This window comes from Lactuca saligna, chromosome 8 (genome assembly GCF_052625555.1).
Source record: "Lactuca saligna cultivar CGN05327 chromosome 8, ASM5262555v1, whole genome shotgun sequence".
Lineage (NCBI taxonomy): Eukaryota > Viridiplantae > Streptophyta > Magnoliopsida > Asterales > Asteraceae > Lactuca > Lactuca saligna.
This window is the reverse complement of record NC_136424.1, coordinates 205,847,638-205,868,465: the sequence shown is the minus strand read 5'-3', so window position 1 is coordinate 205,868,465 and position 20,828 is coordinate 205,847,638.

Sequence of the window (20,828 nt, the reverse complement as noted above, 5' to 3'; positions counted from 1 at the left end):
TTATAGAATGTAACCACACTAATATATTTATATAAGTAAGACTTGAAGGACTTAGGACTGATAGCTCGCCTTATTTCCTGTTCTTGATTGATTGTGGGCTTAGGGTAGTTGTTATCCGTCCGATTGTCGTTGATTTCTTAGTTATATATCATGTATATTAGTGTTGGATACGAGCATTTTCATTTCATCCGATTCTTAAACCACTAAATTGGTAAGAACTATACACACTAAGTTAACTATAATAGGTATAGTTAAGGCCATTACTACTCGCTATAACTACTACTCCACATACTATAAAACACACTATTACGAGACGACACACTAATAAGAGAACACACTACGAGCTATACAAAAGACTACGATACTATAATACAAGAAAAGGCACTAAACAAAAGATAACACACTAACTCACTACGAGATACTCTATTCGCTACATACTATGCCCAGAGTTTTTCTGACCGGAAGACGATACTACATGTATAGATCTATACGGGGCAGACACTATTACATCCCGATTGTTAACTTCAGTCCGAGCCATGCAGGCCCAGGGATGCCACTACTTCACTACACTGTGTATGACCGGGAAGGTCATTGGGTTCTCTATTGCTCACACTATCGGTAACATACAAGGAATACACTATATCGACACTAAAATACTAAACTAAAATCTAATTTAACATCCCAAAGTAAATAAGTATCTATCACTAAAGGGAATTTGCACCTCTATTACTACTACAGGCATATCCTATCTTGTTACATTACTTATTGAAATTCCATAATATACTTTTACAATAAACAGTTTTCAAAGATGAAGATTTCTTGTTTCTTAAAGGTTTTCACTTACAATGTATTTACTGGAAAATATAGGATTTTCTAGGGTTTTCTACTACTTATGAATGTAAATTGTAGCTTTTCATACTATAGGTTCTAATGCATGTTATACAAAAACTCACACTAAACTCTTACGAACTCACCAGCTTTATGCTGATATTCGTTTTCAAAATAACTTGTATCCTCGGGTCAAAGATAGACAGGTACAGGTGCAACATTTTGGAGAAGGTGGAGCATACAAGATCCATCTCTTATTTTTGTATTACTTTTGGTGTTTATTGAACATTACAAAACACACTTGTAATTAAACTCACTATGTAAATGAAATGTTTGTATGTTTCTTGTTTTTACTATTATGCAATTGTGATGATACTATACATGACGTCCTCCACCCCGAAACGTATTCCGCCGTTATCGGTTTTGGGGTGTGACAACCATAATCCTCCATAATTGAGCTTGAGCTTTCTTGTTTGGTTTGAGTGTTGCATGGTGTGTTTTGAAGCTAGAGCAAGAAGTGGAAGATAGAAGACCCGAGCGAGAAGGAATAGATCCAGTAACAACGGTATTTTCTCCTCACTTTCTAGTAATCAAGCTTTATACTTGACTTGTAGTTTCTTAGATCTCCTTGTGGTAATTTTTATGAAGTTTTGGGTCCAAAAAGCTTGATCCTTGGTACTTGGACGTCCCAAGTTAATATACCTTCAGATCTAGAACCTTAGAGGGTCCTCATGGCATAACGGTGCCATTTTTGGTCTTTTGAGCATGAAAGTCCCATGCATCTATGTAAAGTTCATGACTTTACGTGTTATGTCGACTTAAGGAGCCCAGATGTACTTGTTGGATGAGAGTTATACATTAGAAACCGAGTTTTGTACATGGATATTAGTCGAATCGGCGAGTAGTTCATGGGACTCGACGAGTCGGGGGTTTGGGTTCCTAACCTTCTATGATTCTAGGGAATCCAGTTTAGTTTAGAAGGGATTTAAATGAGTCCAGAGGAAGGACTCAGTGAAATGGACATAGTTATGGACCTGGAAACCATGGGACTCAGTGAGTGCATGAATGTACTCGGTGAGTCCAAGGCAATCTCCCAACCCATGAAGACGGACTCGACGAGTTGTTCATATAACTCGGCGAGTCACAGACTAGTAGCACTTATGATGAAGATGAACTCGCTGATTTCAAGATTGAACTCGGTGAGTCAATTGAATATTGTCCTGATATCAGTTGAAGGAGAACTCATCGAGTTCTTGCTAGACTCGACGAGTAGAGTCGGGTTGGGGGCAGGGGAAAGTATAGGGACTCGGCGAGTTGGCAGGCCAACTCGACGAGTCGAGTCAACTTGATGTTGACTTTGACCAGGATGTCGACCTTATCCAGGGGTAAAATTATCATTTTACCCTAAAAGTAGTTATTAGCTTTTGACTAAGTATCTTTATGGAAATTATAGCCGGAGAGTCTCCGGAGCAACAAACAGGGATTTCTCAATCAGAGTTTCAGCAGCCAGTCACACGAGGTGAGTTTCCCTTCAGTAGGAATGAGTCTAAGGCACCAAGGCCGGCCCGTAGCATGTTACGATTAGTAGTTGAGTATGGGCAGGGCCCGTATCTCCCAGTTAGATGAGTGTGGGTGGGGCCCGTATTTCCGGGTAGTGGAGTTTGTTTATAATATAAGTTTGAATGATACATCTAGTTATACTTGTTGTCTGTATGATACTTGTATGTTTGCCTAGTAGCTGAGTGTCGGCGAGGGCCCATATCTCATAGCAGCCGAGTGTGGGTGGGGCCCATATCTCGAGTAGCTGAGTGTGGGCGAGGCCCGTATCTCAGAGTTAGGTTAGCGTCCAGGAGGATTGATGATAGGAAGATTAGATATATGATCTCTTAGCTAGGAATAGAAACTGCCAAGGGAGAAGTGTTCCGTTGAGATTCGAACTTCCTTGGAGTTCAGAATGTGTGATGACGGGAGAGTTGTTCTGTTGACGTTTCTCACTCCAGAGGGAATCAGTTCATTGAGAAGGGGGACTATATCAAGTGGGGTCGATCGAGCCATGCCGATTTCGCCATCGGTAGTTAGTAGTTGGTGCACTAAGTGGGGTGAATTGGAAAATTCTCAGGTGAATCAGCAAGCATCCAGGGTTGGTTAGTTGTTTGGATTCAGCAGTGTCTTTAGCTGAGAGTGTGAACTATTTAAATCAGGTGATAGACACGTGGGGCTGGGAACAAACCATGGTTTTAGATAAGGTATTTGATCGACATGAGGCTTGGGATTAGGCTGGGGTTAAAAATTCATTGGATGGATCTGGAGTTCGGAACCCCTAGAGGGCTAGAACAGAATGCATGGGAGAGATTCCCGAGAAGAATGGTTCAGGATGATGTACAACAGTTTTGAACGATTCGGAGAGACTGAAGGCCGGTGGGCGTACCAGTCAGGCCAAAGGCTCGAAGGGCGGTCCAGACATGCCGAAGGTTCTAAGATTGGTCCAGATAGGCTGAAGGCCTGGTAAGGCGATCTAGTCATGCTGAAGACTTTGTATGTGTTAGTAGACCTATATACGGAGAATGAGTGAGTATGTCGCCATGAAATAGCAATCAATAAGTTTGGCCTCAAGTATTGATCATGATAATAGAGTTAGCTAAAGGTTGTGTATGTGCTTTGTTAGTTATATGATCAGATTTGGAGTATATGGGAGTTATGGAGTAGCAGTTGCTCTACAATGGGTAATGTAGAGTGGAGTTTTAGCACCGTGGCACTTGTTGATGTGGTAAAAGTCGTCGAGTATACTTCCTTGAATAATGGAAAGGAAATATAAGTAGATCAGGGAAGGAGTGTTGGGCAACGGAAGTGAAAGTAGTACTGTGATGGATGATCGAAATTAGGGGTGTTGAACGGGTAATTTTTTCGGGTTTCGGGTAATTCGGTTCGAGTAATTTGGGTTTTTCATGTTAGAAAAATTACCCGTTACCCTACCCAAACTAAATTCGGGTAATTCGGGTTTGGGTAATTCGGGTATCGGGTCGGTTTGGGTAATTCGGGTATTACCCGAAATATATAATTTTTTTTTTGAATTTCACCCAAAAATAAATTTAATGAAATAAATACGTCGTGCTTTAATAGTCTTGTTTATATAAACAAACGAGACATAAACGAAGTTACTCAAGCTTTGAACATTAAGATTTTTTAGTCAATAATACATAAGATATCAAGTAATTTTTTAACAACTTAATCTAATCTAATAAGATGTTAAAAAATAAATACCTAAAGATCTTAATTTAAAAGTTTAAAATGATTAAGATAAATGTAGCCATAAGTTTTTTCATGTTTTGAAGTTTCGTCAAGATAATGAGTTTGTTAGTTGCAATAAAAACTATAACCTAGAAAATAGTTAAGTTTTAAAAAACGTGATGATATATAAAAATTACTTTTAATATTGTTAGTGTCTTATTGATATAATAAATATATTTATGTTTTACAATAATCATAGTTAGTTTAAGCGTGATCAAATAACTGTTATATAGTACAAGCTCTACAAAAAAAATGAATTTTTAAAATAATTTGGGTAATTCGGGTATACCCGAAACCCAAAAAATGTACCCTTTACCCGACCCGAAAAAAAATCGGGTAACCCGATTACCCGGAATAATTTACCCGATACCCGATTTACCCGACCCGATTTACCCGATACCCGAAAAAATCGTGCGGGTAATTCGGGTATCGGGTATTTTCGACAGGGCTAATCGAAAGTATTTTAGTTATGGATAGTGAGCACTGAGATTGTATCAGTTGTATGGAAGCACATCCGGGTTGGGTGTCCATTGAGGTTGTGGAATGATTATCGCTGATGTCGAATCAGAGGAGTTCGGAAGATTGAAGGATAGATCATTGGGTTCCAACTAGGGTTGTAGTCATGGGTTATGTATATGGTGGTGTTCCATGCGAGGGATGGTTGGACCCATCGTAGGCGTGCCTGTATTTCCATCCTGAGGCTGATTGGGTTAGGATAGATGTGTATAAGTGCGATAATTGGGGGTTTACGGGAGCTGTTCGGAAGCTAAAGGATGCATTAGCTTGTCGGCACAGTAAGGGATTGGATTCGGGGAGGAAACGGGATGAGTTCCCATCAGTGCAATTTGATAGAAGTAACGCCAGTTGGGTAAAGGATAGCAGGTAAGTAATAGGTCAGGACCCAGTGGTTTATTATGGTACCCCGTTTTCACAAGCGGCGAATGAATGTGTAAGACGGGAATATGGTAGTATCATCAGGTGGCACCTAGTTGATGAGTGTTGTCATCAGAGAAAAGAAGCCGGTTGACGGATTGAAGCTGTTGTCAGGACCCTATGGGGGAAGAGATGGATTTTATAGGGATTCGATAATAGTTTTTGGAGGAACCTGGGCCAGTTGGAGATCAGAGGCTGCTTTGTGGGAGTATCATCCAGAATTATGTGTTGCAATAGGCTTCAAGGACGAAGCCTAATTTAAGTGGGAGAGAGTTGTAACATCCCAAATTTCAAAAGTGCGATTGAAGGGTCTAAAGTGTACATTAAGGGAGCTACTCGACGAGTAGGAGCGGTTACTCGTCGAGTCGGAGCGGGATTTGGTCGCGAGTTAAGTGACCAACTCGCGACTCGACGAGTTGGTGCTGGGAAGAGAAAACCCTAATCTTAGGGTTTGCACCATATTTAAAGGACTTTATGTCCTCCCCTCAGCCTCCTTTTTTCCCTTAAGAGCCAGTGAACCCTAAAATCGAGTGTAAGCCTTTAGAGTGAGCTTGGAAGCTTTGGAAGGAGGTTCTAGCAAAGGAGACTTGTAGATCAAGTGTAAAGCATCAAGGGATTCATTGAGATCTAGAATCTACTCCATCTTGGGAACATTTCTGAGGTAACAAGTTGTTACCTTGAGCTTTTCCCTTCTAGATCTATTCTTGGATGATGATTTGGGGCCTTTTAGCATGTTTGGAATCCATTTCAGGTTTTGGGACTAGGTCTGAGGTTGCAACTTCAGATCTAGGCTTGTTTTGATCCATATAGTCGGAAATTATCATCCCTTGGCATGCTTGTGAGCATTCTTGTCTTAAAACCTTAGCCCTAGATTGATTTGGGCCTTTATCTCTTTGTTTTCACATAAAGTTAGCAACTTTATGTGAGAGTTCTGCCCTAGAAGAATGGATCTACAGTTTGGAGCCCCTGCATGGCTCGAAAAGCCTCTGTATGGATAAAGGACTGAAGAGACTCGGCGAGTTGCATGGGTGGGCTCGGCGAGTTAAAAGAACAACTCGGTGAGTATGATAAAGATTGTCGTGGACCCGACGAGTCTGTTCTTGGACTCGGCGAGTCATAGCCCAAACCCCCAACCTCTTCTAGTTAAGACTCAAATCAGTGAGTTGAGTGGTGACACAGTGAGTTGGACAGGATAGGACTCGGAGATTGTTGAACTTGACGAGTCGATTCGTGATATGAGAGTTTCCTGAGTTTAGGAACTCGGCGAATCAATGGGTTGACTCGGCGAGTAGGGTCAATTAGGAAGGTTGACTTTGACCAGTTTGACCTTCGGGGGTATTATGGTAATTCGGATATTTATGTCAATGGATCATTGATGGCTATAGGTGTTGGAGTTTGGGGCAAAGCTTCAGGATTGTGCTTTCGTAGTTCGGTTCTGCACTTTCAAGGTGAGTTATCCTCACTATATCAACAAGGTCTAAGGCACCAATGACGGCCATTTATCGGATGGGATTTCGGGTATTTTTTTGATATGTTATTGAGTTGCGAGATCTGCATCCTGGTATTAGGATGGTATTATGTTAGTGACCTGGTTAAGGTCGGTATCCTGGTATATAGGGTAATGTTATGTTAATGACCGGTTAGGTCGGTATCCTGGTTAGGATGTTGTTATGCTGTATGATCTGATTGAACCGTTTGTTTGGCTGAGCGAGCGGTTCGGATAGACCGTAGGCCCAGCGGGTGGTCCGAATAGGCTGAAGGCCCCAAGAGTGCGGTCCAGACGTACCGAGGCTCGGAGAGTGGACCAGACCGACTGAAAGCCCAGTACGGGTGGACTAGTCATATTGTAGACTTAGAGAGTGGACCAAGTGGATTGAAGGCCCGGTGCGGGCGGACCAGTCACATTGTAGACTCGATATGCATGGCTGACCTGTATTGCGATATGTTATGAGTATGGTTATATGTGGTTGGTATTTTGGGGGTAACTCACTAAGCTTTCGGTCTTACACTTTTAGTGTTTTGTTTCAGGTACTTCAGGAGACCGTGGCAAAGCGAATGAGTGATCGTACCGCTCCTCATTTTTTTTACAATGATGTTTCTGGGATACTCTGATAATAAACAAATTGAAAACTTTTTGTAATAATTAATGGATTTGGGTTGTTTTTGAAAAGTTTAAATTGGTTGGGAAATCTTGGTTGTTACGTAGGAAGAAACAAATGGCTTACATTATTAATAAACAATCAACCGGGGGTTACAAATCACTTACAAGGGACCAAAATGAAGAAACAAAAGTATTTGTTTTCAAAGAAATGTATATAGAAAAAGAAGGAATGCTTTCTTAAAAAAGACCTAAAATCTAATATTTAAAGAAAACGTAACAACTTAAAATGGCCACATGACCGCTACTTTAAGTGGCCATTTCAGTTAGAAATCGCCACTTCATTTAGTTGGTGGAGATCAGGTGGCAAATTTGGTCTAATTCACAATGCTAAAAATTGGCTAATTGAAGTAGCGGCAAGTGGCTAACATGTAGCGAATTTGAGTTGATCATAAAAAAAAAACGAAACCACGACCATTATAAGTGTCCAATAAGTGGAAAATTCAAGCTATCCAAAATCATTCCAATGATTTCCTAAATTCTCGGATGGTTATATATATATATATATATATATATATATATATATATATATATATATATATATATATATATATATATAGGTTCAGGTTTATTTGAGACCATTATAATTTTGTGAGACCGTAAGATCAAATTTAAAAATAATTTTAAAATGCAAAATAAATAGAAAAATCCAAAAAAAAAAAAAAATTTAAATATTATTTTCGGAACTTGAATTAACTAAAAACATAATTTTTTTTTTTTAAAAATAAAAAAAATGTCGTTTTTTTTTTTTAAAAATACGTGAAATATTGTAAATAGAATATTACACTGACATATTCTAAAAAATAATTTTAAAATGCAAAATAAATGGAAAAATCTAAAAAAAAATTTTGTAAATATTATTTTCGGAACTTGAATTAATTAAAAAAAATTAAAAAAAAAACAAAATTCTTTTTTTTTTTTTGAAAAATACGTGAAATGTTCTAAATAGAATATTACACTGTACATATTTTAAAAATAATTTTAAAATGCAAAATAAATGGAAAAATCAAAAAATTCTTTTTTTAAATATTATTTTCGGAACTTGAATTAACTAAAAAAATTTAAAAAAATAAATAATAAATAAAAAAATGCGTCTCACGGTCTCACAAAATTAGGCCGTCTCACATGAACCTAACCCTATATATATATAAATATATATATATATATATATATATATATATATATATATATATATATATATATATATATATATATATATATATATATATATATATATATATGAAGCATTTTGTATCACCAAAAACAACATTCCATCTTGATACCAATGAACCTACAACCTCGAAATGAATAACCCATAATTTTGGTGACTTTTACATGGTTGTCTATAGATAATGAAGCATGTTAGAAAACTACAAAAGATACCAACGTATCCACAACTCAAAAGAATCCAAAAATCCAAAGTGACCTAGAGTAACCCCCAAATTCGAATAAGCATGTGTCCAAATTCAAATAACATAAATGTCACCCCAATCTTTCAGCATGACCATCACTCGTAATACACTTTCACCGTGTCCTAAAATGGTCAAAACCAAACAAAGGACATACCTTATGAAACTAAATTGATATATCCTAAACCAAGGCCAAATGCATAACGAAAAGTCTCTCCCACAAAATGTCTTTCAGCCAAATGTCTTTCGACCAAATGCCTTATGACCAAATACCTTTCGATAAAAAAATTTGAAAAAAGGAAAACACTAATCTACTCCAAAATGAAACTTGAATACCACTTATGTCTTCAGTTGGACCTCAACATTATGGAAGGAGGGCATCATATTATACTGCTAGGCCAAAGGCCTTTTGTTCTTGGTACCAAATTATGCAGAACCATCACAGATGAACCTTCTTCAATTATAGCAAAAACGTTATCAACCTATAAAGTAAATAGAAAAGATTTCTCAGATGTAAACTTGTTTTCATTCTTGAACTGAGTAATTAAGCACCAACAATGATGGATTACACATGTTAAGTATAGTCCACTACCATCCACATCAAACACTAAAGCTAAACATCACTAAAAAGTATGCACCAAACATAATTCAAATCCACTAAAGAATCTATTATCTAATGAAAAACAAGAAACCAAGGAGGGTAACCTCAAGTATCACAAAGTGGGTTTCCCATAAAAGCTTAATAAAAACTCGAAGGTTACCTAACAAACTTTGTCAAATGGCAGAGGCGGAATCATGATGACCGATTAAATCATACATAATCTAAAACACCTTCAGATAAAAACCTACAAATGGAGTTCCTTACAAGCACCTCAAAAGTACTTGTCATGGTATAACAAATGCATCCTAACAAATATACATGTACATGTCAACGAGACCAACTTGTTTTAACCGCAACATAAAACATGCTAACAAATGCACTTTATGAACAAATGGTACCTTACTCAAAGGACTCTATCCAAATTAGAGACGAGACACCAAAATAGAAAGCTATAAATGTGTATAGTGGGTGAACAACCGTTGCAAAAGTGTAGCTCGAACCACCACATAACATATAAGACCTAAACTAAATGTGTCAACTTTAACGAAGTTAGCTTCCTAACTTGAGAATGAAAATGTCCCACGACTTACCAAGCTTCATTAATTTCAATTTGGACTTTAGTTGTTTTCAAATGATCAATGTTGAATACCCTTTACAAGAAAACAAAGAATACCAAATATATATATATATATATATATATATATATATATATATATATATATATATATATATATATATATATATATATATATATATATATATATATAGGGTTAAGTTCAAATGAGAACACTATTTAACGTGAGAACGTGAGAACACTACTTTATGTTACTATTCTACTATGAATTTAATATGTATAGTATTGTAGTAATTATAATATGAATATATTTAATTTTATATTGCTATTCTACTATATATATATATATATATATATATATATATATATATATATATATATATATATATATATATATATATAGTAATTTAGTAAATTCTAATATGAATGTTAAATATGTGATTGTTCATATATTCGGTGATTAATAATGTCATAAAGTTGTACATATAAAATTTTAATATGAATATTAATGTGTCATTGTTTGTATATTTGTTGATGAATAATGTCATATCGTTGTATATAGAAAATTCATAGTAGAATAGTAACATAAAATAGTGTTCTCACGTTCTCACATTAAATAGTGTTCTCATTTGAACTTAACCCTATATATATATATATATATATATATATATATATATATATATATATATATATATATATATATATATATATATACTAGTCGTTTACCCGCGCAAAACGGCGGGTGATGAATAATTTGTTTCGACAATTAGTTCTTTTTGGTGCAAACATGTTTTAACAATATATTTCATTCACAATCATATTATATTTCAAGGAACACAAGACATATAAATATATGTTATATTTCAAGGAACACAAGATATATAAATATTTCTATTGCTCGACATGCACCTGATAGCAAATCTTTGGCATGTTTTTTGTTGAGACTTGAGAGATCCAAGAGGGAGGCTCCATAATGAAATTGTTGCAATTCCTCATAATCTCTTCATTTTCATTCCTATTTATTCCCTGTTAAAAACATGATGATAAGAGAAATAATAGCCAAAGGCAGAGTAGATCCAACAGTTAGGATTTCAAAGTGAAAGAGATGCATGGATCTTCAACGCAAAACATGGATCTAAGTCCCACTGGAACTCTAAGTTAAACAATCACTTAGAGAGTTGAGTTTTTGAAAGATAGATACATTGGCGTTTATGTTTCACATAGTGGTAGTTGTCGGAAACATGGATGAAACAAATACGTACATATAACTAATTTCATATTAATCTCACAAATTAACTCTTCAGCTAATAATATCTCATTCCAACAAAATAATCATATATGTGTTTCTTTGATGCATAAGTTATTATACCAAAAGATATCAATATCATATTCGCTAATTGGAAAATTATAATGCTTATCTAATAGGAAGTTGACGGCACTTGCTAAAAAATCAGAAGTAGAATAGAAAACAAAATCAAAATTAGAAGTTGTATTGATAATTGAAAATAAGAAAACTACCAGAAACCAAGGTTGGCTTTGACAGAACCCTGATTTTCCATCGCTGTCTTTATTTTTTATTTTTTTTTTTATTTTTTGTAGTTTTTCTTTAATGGCGACCTCTGCACACCTCCCCCCTTTAGACTCGTTATCTTCTCTTGGATCCAAAACTCGTTCTAGACCTGTTTAAAAAAAAATATATGTTAAACACCCTTTGAAGCACTTGATCGAATAGATAGAGTGCAAAATATATTTACCATGATCCCTAACTACAAACTATTGTCAATTTACCTATTATAAGAGTATAATGTATTTTGCAGGATTGAAGTCATATCAGTTGGACTAGAGACGATTAGTAGCGTTGGTGGACATAAGGAGGCAGAGTGACTTTTTTGAAGATAAGGGGGGGGGGGGGGGTGTGAACGAAGCAAGCAAGACTGGGTCTAGCTTTAAGGTGGGATGGTACGATGTAGGTGATTGTGGATGGTTGTAGGTGGAAGGAAGACGTTGGTAATATTAGGGCCAATGGTGTGATGTTGTCTAATAGATGATGATGGATGCTTAATGGCGACGGTATGGTGGTGACTATTGAATTGCTACGACAACGCTGTATATAGGAGAGGGCTCGACCAGAATTAAGAGATATTTTTTATGATCTCAGGAGACTTAAATTAGGTTTATGAGACGGGTTGGGTCAAAAGCAACCAAAGAGTCAATGTAACTCTATTTTAACGGGATCAAAAGTCAAAACCATAGAAAAGATAAGATCTTAAAGATAGGTGATTTAAAATTTTAATATTATTTTATTAAAGTTTTGTTGTACTATTAGCTTAATGGTTTGGACGTCTTAAAGAATAATATTATTATATTAAATCTATTTTTAGAAATAGTTAGATTTCTTTTATAAGATAGTAAGAAAATTAGAAGTTGTATTGATAATTGAAAATAAGAAAACTACCAGAAACCAAGGTTGGCTTTGACAGAACCCTGATTTTCCATCGATGTCTTTAATTTTTTTTTTTTAACTTTTTTTTTTTTTTTTTTTTTGTAGTTTTTCTTTAATGGCGACCTCTGCACACCTCCCCCCTTTAGACTCGTTAACTTTTCTTGGATCCAAAACTCGTTCTAGACCTGATTAAAAAAAATATATGTTAAACACCCTTTGAAGCACTTGATCGAATAGATAGAGTGCAAAATATATTTACCATGATCCCTAACTACAATCTATTGTTAATTTACCTGTTATAAGAGTATAATGTATTTTGCAGGATCGAAGTCATATCAGTTGGACCAGAGACGATTAGTAGCGTTGGTGGACATAAGGTGGCAGAGCGACTTTTTTGAGAATAGGGGGGGGGGGGGGGGTGAACGAAGCAAGCAAGACTGGGTCTAGCTTTAAGGTGGGATGGTACGATGTAGGTGATTGTGGATGGTTGTAAGTGGAAGGAAGACGTTGGTAATATTAGGGCCAAGGGTGTGATGTCGTCTAATAGATGATGATGGATGCTTAATGGCGACGGTATGGTGGTGACTATTGAATTGCTACGACGACGCTGTATATAGGAGAGTGCTCGGCCAGAATTAAGAGATATTTTTCATGATCTCAGGAGACTTAAATTAGGTTTATGAGACGGGTTGGGTCAAAAGCAACCAAAGAGTCAATGTACCTCTATTTTAACAGGGTCAAAAGTCAAAATCATAGAAAAGATAAGATTTTAAAGATAGGTGATTTAAAAATTTAATATTATTTTATTAAAGTTTTGTTGTATTATTAGCTTAATGGTTTGGACATCTTAAAGAATAATATTATTATATTAAATCTATTTTTAGAAATAGTTAGATTTCTTTTATAATATATATATATATATATATATATATATATATATATATATATATATATATATATATATATATATATATATATATATATATATATGAGATAAATAAGTGTAAACACCCAAATAAACACTTAGAACAATAAGAAAATGATCCTTCATTCAAGAAATAAATCCATCAAAGCATCCAAACCTCTAATACACAGGGAGATTGTCCAAACCACAAGAAAGCTCAAAATTTATAAGCTCCAAATAATAGCTTTCACCCAAAACCCATTTAAATGGTCTTCACACATAAATATTTCACAAAACTCATAAAACTCCTTTTGCGGTCTCATTATTCTTCTCTACATGCATAACCTTCTTCAAACTTATTCATCAGCTAGTAAACTAGGTTTATTTTTTAAAATTGTAGCACTAGAATTTAATTGTAAAAGGAGAGTAAACAACAAAAGGTGTTGCTAAACGTCTATAAACCATATAGAGATGTTTGAAAGCCGAAGATCAGATGCTATTTAGACGAACATGTTTTGGTTATTTTTTCGATGTCCCTCCTTCTTATGGAGATGCGTTATTGATACATACGATGATGATGCATAGGGTGCGACCAATGCAACAACAACTGTTTAAGTTCAATATACAAGGGCAAGGGCTATCATTTGGACAACTCAAATTTGGCTGATCATCATATTTCAGTTTGATCTATACATTGATACCCTTGCTTCAACTAGTAACTTGGTGCTCAACTTTGCTTTTGCAGGTCGATTGTTCCTACGTGAGACAAATGCATCTATTCGGCTTTTGCATTTGGAACAATACATTGTTAGCCAGAGGTTTTTTAAGATTTATGATGAAGATGTGGTCAAAATTTATTTAGTATATTTGTTATGTAAAGGGTTAATGGGTCGAGATTTAAGTACCAGTTTTCCACGAATGGTGCATACCCTCGCGAATGATCTTGAAAGCTAGAATATGTATTAACATTAAAATGTGTTTTGTTTTTCTTATATTAAAATTTCTTCAAATGAATACAGAATGTTTGCTTGGGGTACCAATTTATGGACGTATACATGTGAAAATATGTTCAAATTATTTAAGAAGATAACTATGCACAATAAAATGTTGAAGCACAGTGTTTTAGGTGTTTTGTTACGGTTTAACATACGTTACAATTCTATTCAACACTAAATATTCATAAGTATTAAAATTAAAATATTTTCTAATTATTTAAAATGCAATACCAATTTTGGATTTGGGAGATGTTTCCAAATACAACTGCATTTGTCAAGTACGATATTAGATTTGGATTTGGGAGGCGTTTCCTACTATATAAAGCATTTAATTATAATTATTTGAAATGCAATATCAGATTTGAAATGCAATATTATATTTGGATTTGGGAGACATTTCCTACTACTATATGAAGCATTTGATTTTATGGAGGGATAATGACTTGAAAGGGTAACGAACTTTCGATTTTTGTCACATTTAGTCACTAAACTTTTTTTCATTATTTATTTGCCATTGAACTATTGAAACTGTTTACATTTTACCCTTATGACCGGCTGTTGCCGGTCATAAGGGTAAAATGTGAACAGTTTCAATAATTCAATGGCAAATAGATAACGAAAAAAAGTTTAGTGACTAAATATGAACAAAATCGAAAGTTCGTTTCCCTCTAAAAAGTTCAATGACTAAATGTGAACAAACTTCCTCTTGTATTATGTTTACCAAATTATTTATTTTTGTTAAATTGTAGCAACATTTGTTGATGAAAAAATCTATGAAAAAAAAAACCCTGAAAATATATTAAAAAAAAAACAAAAAACCAAAACCGAAATAAAAAACCAATGGTTTGACATTTTCCAAAATAAAAAATCAAAATTTCCAATCTGATTTTGGTTTTACAAAAAAATGAATCATTCTCACTGATGTGAATTATGACCATTGGTTTGACATGCAAAATTTGTGACATCCCATGAATATGTAGTTACAACATCGTCTGAACTCGTAATTCATAGTAAGGGGTTAGAGTATCATCGCATGAATATGTAGTTACAACATCGCGTGAAATCGTAATTCATCACCTACAGGTTATGGGTCTGCTGGTGTTTCCACTGGGTTGTCTAGAATAGTCCGTGGTCGCCATCTATACTCTGGTAGATTACTACATCGCCACATTGTTGGATAAGGTTATGGTATCTCCTTTCATCCTACATCACATATTCATCATCATCTGTTTACCTAATTATCATCACCTTTCTATCATCACCTATCTCTCATCATTTTATTTCATCACATTGCTGGTTAAGGTTATGCTTCCTAACTTCGAATCCCAAGGTTTACTCTACTAAAACTTCATATTCTCAGCTCTCTGGACCTAGAAGGGTCCAGATCTATCACACCAAAAAGCTCAAGATAGCTCTTCCTCTCACTCTACACACTCAAGCTCGCTAGGGTTCTCACTTATGGGAAAGGTAGTCACAATTGAAGGCCATAAGTGCCTTTAAATATGGCTCGGGCCCAAAGATTTAGGGTTTCTGCCAATAGCGCGGACTCGTCGAGTCCATTCATTAATCCGAGTCATCAGTCGCGACCTTACTCGACGAGTTGAGACGTCAACTCATCGAGTCTCTCTTCTTAACTCAAAAGAAAAATACTTAAATTACGATACCTGGAAATCCGGATGTTACATTTTGTTTTTTTATTTCATAGATTTCTTCATCAACAAATGTTGCTACAATTAAACAAAAATAAATAATTTTGCTAAAACATAATACAATAGGAAATTTGTTCACATTTAGTCATTGAACTTTTTAGAGGGAAACGAACTTTTGATTTTGTTCACATTTAGTCACTAAACTTTTTTCCGTTATCTATTTGCTACTAAACTATTGAAATTGTTCACATTTTACCCTTATGACCGGTAGCAGCCGGTCATAAGGGTAAAATGTGAACAATTTCAATAGTTCAATGGCAAATAGATAACGAAAAAAAGTTTAGTGACTAAATGTGACAAAAATCGAAAGTTCGTTACCCTTTCAAGTCATTATCCCTTTTATGGAATGCTTTGCTCATGGAAAAAAGACCCCTAAATGCTCTATGGACAGTCGAGTCGGTCACAACAATGCCTACGGATAGGAATGACAATTATGTAATGTCCCCAAATTCCATAATGAAGTTTTCATTTAAAATAAGTTTAACCAATTATAAACTTTTGATTAAAAATAATAAGTGACATTCGTTTGTTTAAAACCATAATGTTATCAGAGTTAATTTACAAAACAGCGAAAACGAACATCTTCGATGCGAGTGTACAGTCCCACTGAGATCTTCTAACGAATAACTTGCAAAACATTTTATCCACAAATGTAAACATAAAGTTTAGTGAGTTCCCAAGTATACCACATATACCATTATAAATACAATGCATCCACATAAAGTCGTTGGCTCTAGCGTAGGGATGTCAACGGGGGTAAATGGGACGAGGAGTGCATCCCCTACCCCTCCCCCAAAATTTCCTCGTTCCCCCATCCCTACCCCCCGCCCCCGAAATGTCTAGCCTTCCTACTCCCGCTCCCTCCCCCGAATCCCCCTTATTATCCCCGCCCCCGCCCCCGATTGATTTTGGGCTAAAAAAGTTGTTGTTTAGGCTAAAAGATTTTTTTTTAGGTAACAAATAATTATTTATAGCATAATTTTATATGTTAAAAATAAAAAAGTTATGAAATCTTAAAAACATTATACTAAAACTGAAAAACATGTTTTTTGTTGAATTTTGGAAGCTTAAAATAATGTTATTGTTTATTATACTTATATAATTAATATATAAAAATATATGTATAATTTATTAACGGGGTCCCCATGGGGGTTTCGGGACGGGAATTCCCACCCCCACCCGGCCCCCGAAATTAAAACGGGGGTTATCATTGCCCCCACCCCCGTCCCCACCCCTGATTTTTTTAATAAATACCCCCAAGTGGGATGGGGCCCCCACGGGACTTTTTGACATCCCTACTCTAGCACTGTCGTACCACCTGTTCTATCAACCAACATATAATATACACAACATTCATACATATAATAACGAGTCTTTTCCAACCCCAAGCAAATGTTAGAGGCCAAATCATAGTCTTACAATCACTTCCTTCCATGGGCTACTCCCATGATCTTTCCTTGCAATGACAAGGGCTAAATCCTGGTTTTACAAGCAAGTGCCATAGGCTACCCCCATGGTCTTTCAAATATTTCTATAGGCTCCCCCATAGTCTTTCCTTGCAATACCAAGGGCCAAATATTGGTCTTAAAAGCACGTTCAATAGGCTACCCCCATGATCTTTCATATAATTGCTATGGGCTACCCCAATGCTCTTTTCGTGCAATGCCAAAGGCCAAATCTTGGTCTTACAAGCAAGTATCATGGGCTACCCCCATGGTTTTTCATATAATTACCATGGGTTGCCCATGTGGGATTTCCTTGAAATTCCAAGGGTCAAATCTTGGTCTTACAAGCAAGTGTCAATGGCTAGATCCTAGTATTTCATATAATACATTAAGTCTTTTATACTCGGGGATTAGATAGACAGTAGAGCAGATGGTCCACCCAAAAGCGAACAATCAGACAAGAACATCGCAATCAGGCATTTAGACCAAGAGTTCTGTCACACCCCAATACCGGAACGACGGAAATGTTCGGGGATGGAGGACGTCTGTTTAGTATCACAAGAAATGCATCATAGTAATCAAAGTAATAAACAACCATTTCATTATAAAGAAAGTGTTTACAAAGTATGTGGTTCACATAACATAAACTACAAAGTAAATAACCAAAAAGACACGAAGCTATTATGCTCTATCTTTTGAATCCCAGTGTGCGTACCTTTTTACTGATTTCTTGAGAATACAAGTTATTTTGAAAGCATAGATCATCATTTAAGCTGGTGAATTCATAAGATTTTAGTGATGTAATGTAAGTTGTATGAAATTTGTAGTAAGTTATAAGTTCTGTTTAGAAAAGTTTGCATGTTCCTCCAGAAAATCCTATATTTCCTGCTTTGATGAAAGATAAGTAAAAATGACTCTACAATCCTTTCTAAAAGTACTAAGTGGATACAAGTTATATAAAACCTAGAGTAAACAAAAAATTGATTGTGTGTATCTACCTTAAGTCCACAACCAAACAAGGAACAGGTAATGAGGTGGAAGACACACTTCCTATTGGTTGTTAGATCATCGTTGTATATAACCCTAGCATATCCACTTGGTACTTACGGAGTTAACTGTAATAGTTCCTTTATATTTGATGAAAAGATCCTTTAAGAAAACCCTTATTTCTTTTAGTAAAAATTGGTAACCACAGTGGTTCCTTCTATAATCTCTTAGTTTATACTAGCTATATATAATCTAATATCGAACAGATAGTTAATTGTGTGAATCTGCCCTAAACCCACAACCAAACAAGGAATGGGAAATGAGGTAGAAAGCACACATATAACTATCTATCGGGTATTAATTATATATAACTCTAATGTATAAACTAAGGTATTATAGAATTAACCACCTAAGGTCGTTTAACTTATTCTGGTTTAATAAAATGGATTAAACCCTTTATTGGTAAGTTTCTAGTTTTTTATACCAAATGTTATATTTGAAAAGCATGTTTTGTACTAGAAAATGTGCATTGAATTAGTGTCCTACGACCTAACCCATACTGTGTACCCCTTATGATGACTTGGTTTATACGGAACATATATATAGCTAAGATAGAATAGATAGTAGGCTGGGTGAATCTGCTCTAAGCCCACAACCAAATAAGGAACATGAAATAAAACAGAAGGCACACATCCTAATACCTGTCGGATCTGATTAATATATATCCCTGATATGTACACTAAGGAATCATAAAGTTAGAATTATAGGTCCCTTTCTACTGAATGTACTAGACTCGACTGTTCTGTTTGTTGTTTGAAAAGATGTAAGTTTTCCCTAGTTTATAACTATCTTAACTCGAAAATAGTTTGCATTAACTTTCAAGTGGAACTGTCACAATATGAAAGTAATGGGAAAATGTAAGTACTCAGTTGTCTTTTGAATTGACATCCTGACGTATTGATTACCTTAAAACAAGTTTGTTTTATTTATTAATATACGGTACTTTGTAGATGTACCCCATATATATATATATATATATATATATATATATATATATATATATATATATATATATAATCGTGTATACCCAATTTACTATCACCTTTTGTTTAGAGCAATGAGTTAGTGATTATTGGTATAATTAGATCCTATATTGTTCTCCTACTATAGCATTTAGTATGTTCTTTCTGTTATAGTATCTTAGTATGTTCCTTCTCTTATAGTATGTTCCTTCAGTTATAGTGCATTTTATCTACCTCTGTAGCACCTGGTTCTTGGTATGTATTCTGTTATTAAATCTTTATTTATTTTGCATTTTTGGTCTTGGACTCGGCGAGTTGAAGGACCAACTCGCCGAGTAGAAGCGGGATGAGGCGCGGAGTTTAAGTCAAGGACTCGCCGAGTCGGGTCCTGGATCCAGGGGTTTGCACCCTATTTAAGTAGCCTTATGCAGCCTCCATTCCCCCTTTATGCTCCCAAACACTTCTCATAGCAAACCCTAGCCGTTCTTGAGAAAATCTAAGGCTTTTGAGTGATTCTTCTGAGTTTTGACCTCAAGGAAGAAGGAAGAGCATAGAAGGATCAAGAGGAGACTGAAGGATTCAAGTTTGGTTCATCAATTGCAGTCTACAGAAGGTATAAAGTTTGAACCTTGCTCATTCATTTGTTAGATCCCTCTTTGAGGTGATTTAGGGGTTTTATAAGCCATTTTTGGTGGTAAACCATGTTTGCAAACATGGTTGGGGGTTTGAGCTTCTGGATCATGTCATTATTGGAGTCACAAGACGGATTTGAGTTGCTTTTACACCCAAGGAAGGCCCCATGCAACAAAAGGATCATTTTAGAGCCTTTTAAGCTCAAAAGTCCCATGCATGCACGTAAAGTTTGTAACTTTACGTGCTAGATCAAGTTTAGGGGCTTGGATCTATCTTTTGGACAAGTGTTGTACATCAGAAATCGAAGTTTTAACGAGGGGATGTGACCCACTCGACGAGTCCATTCTTGGACTCGGTGAGTCCAAGGGTTCTATCCCATATCAGCGAGGATCAAAAGGACTAGTTGAGTGTGGAAAGGTTTTAGGGAGTCCCGGGGAGTGACCCAACGTTCTGGACTAAGCAAACTGTTCTGGAAATTCATGGTACTCACGAGTGCATGAACGAACTCGGCGAGTCCAAGGCAATCTCCTTAGAACTAGACGAGTTGTTCATCAACTCGGCGAGTTGAGGACGGATCTAATTCATCAAATGGAGGCCAACTCGACGAGTTGTTCATCAACTCGGCAATTTGGATGAGTTTTTATGGGGCGTTTGGATGAGAGAAGAACTCGTCGAGTTGACGACCCAACACGATGAGTAGGGCCGCGGATGAGGACGAGTAGAGAGTGAAGGTCTCGGCGAGTCGGTTCAACTGGAAGTTATCCTTGACTTTGAATTTGACTTTGACTTTACTTGGTTGGGGGGTAAAATGGTCATTTTACCCTAAGAGTATAGAAATCAGTTTCTAACTAAGTTTTGTGGGGTTTGTAGCTGGAGGATTTCCGGAGCAGTAGCGAACG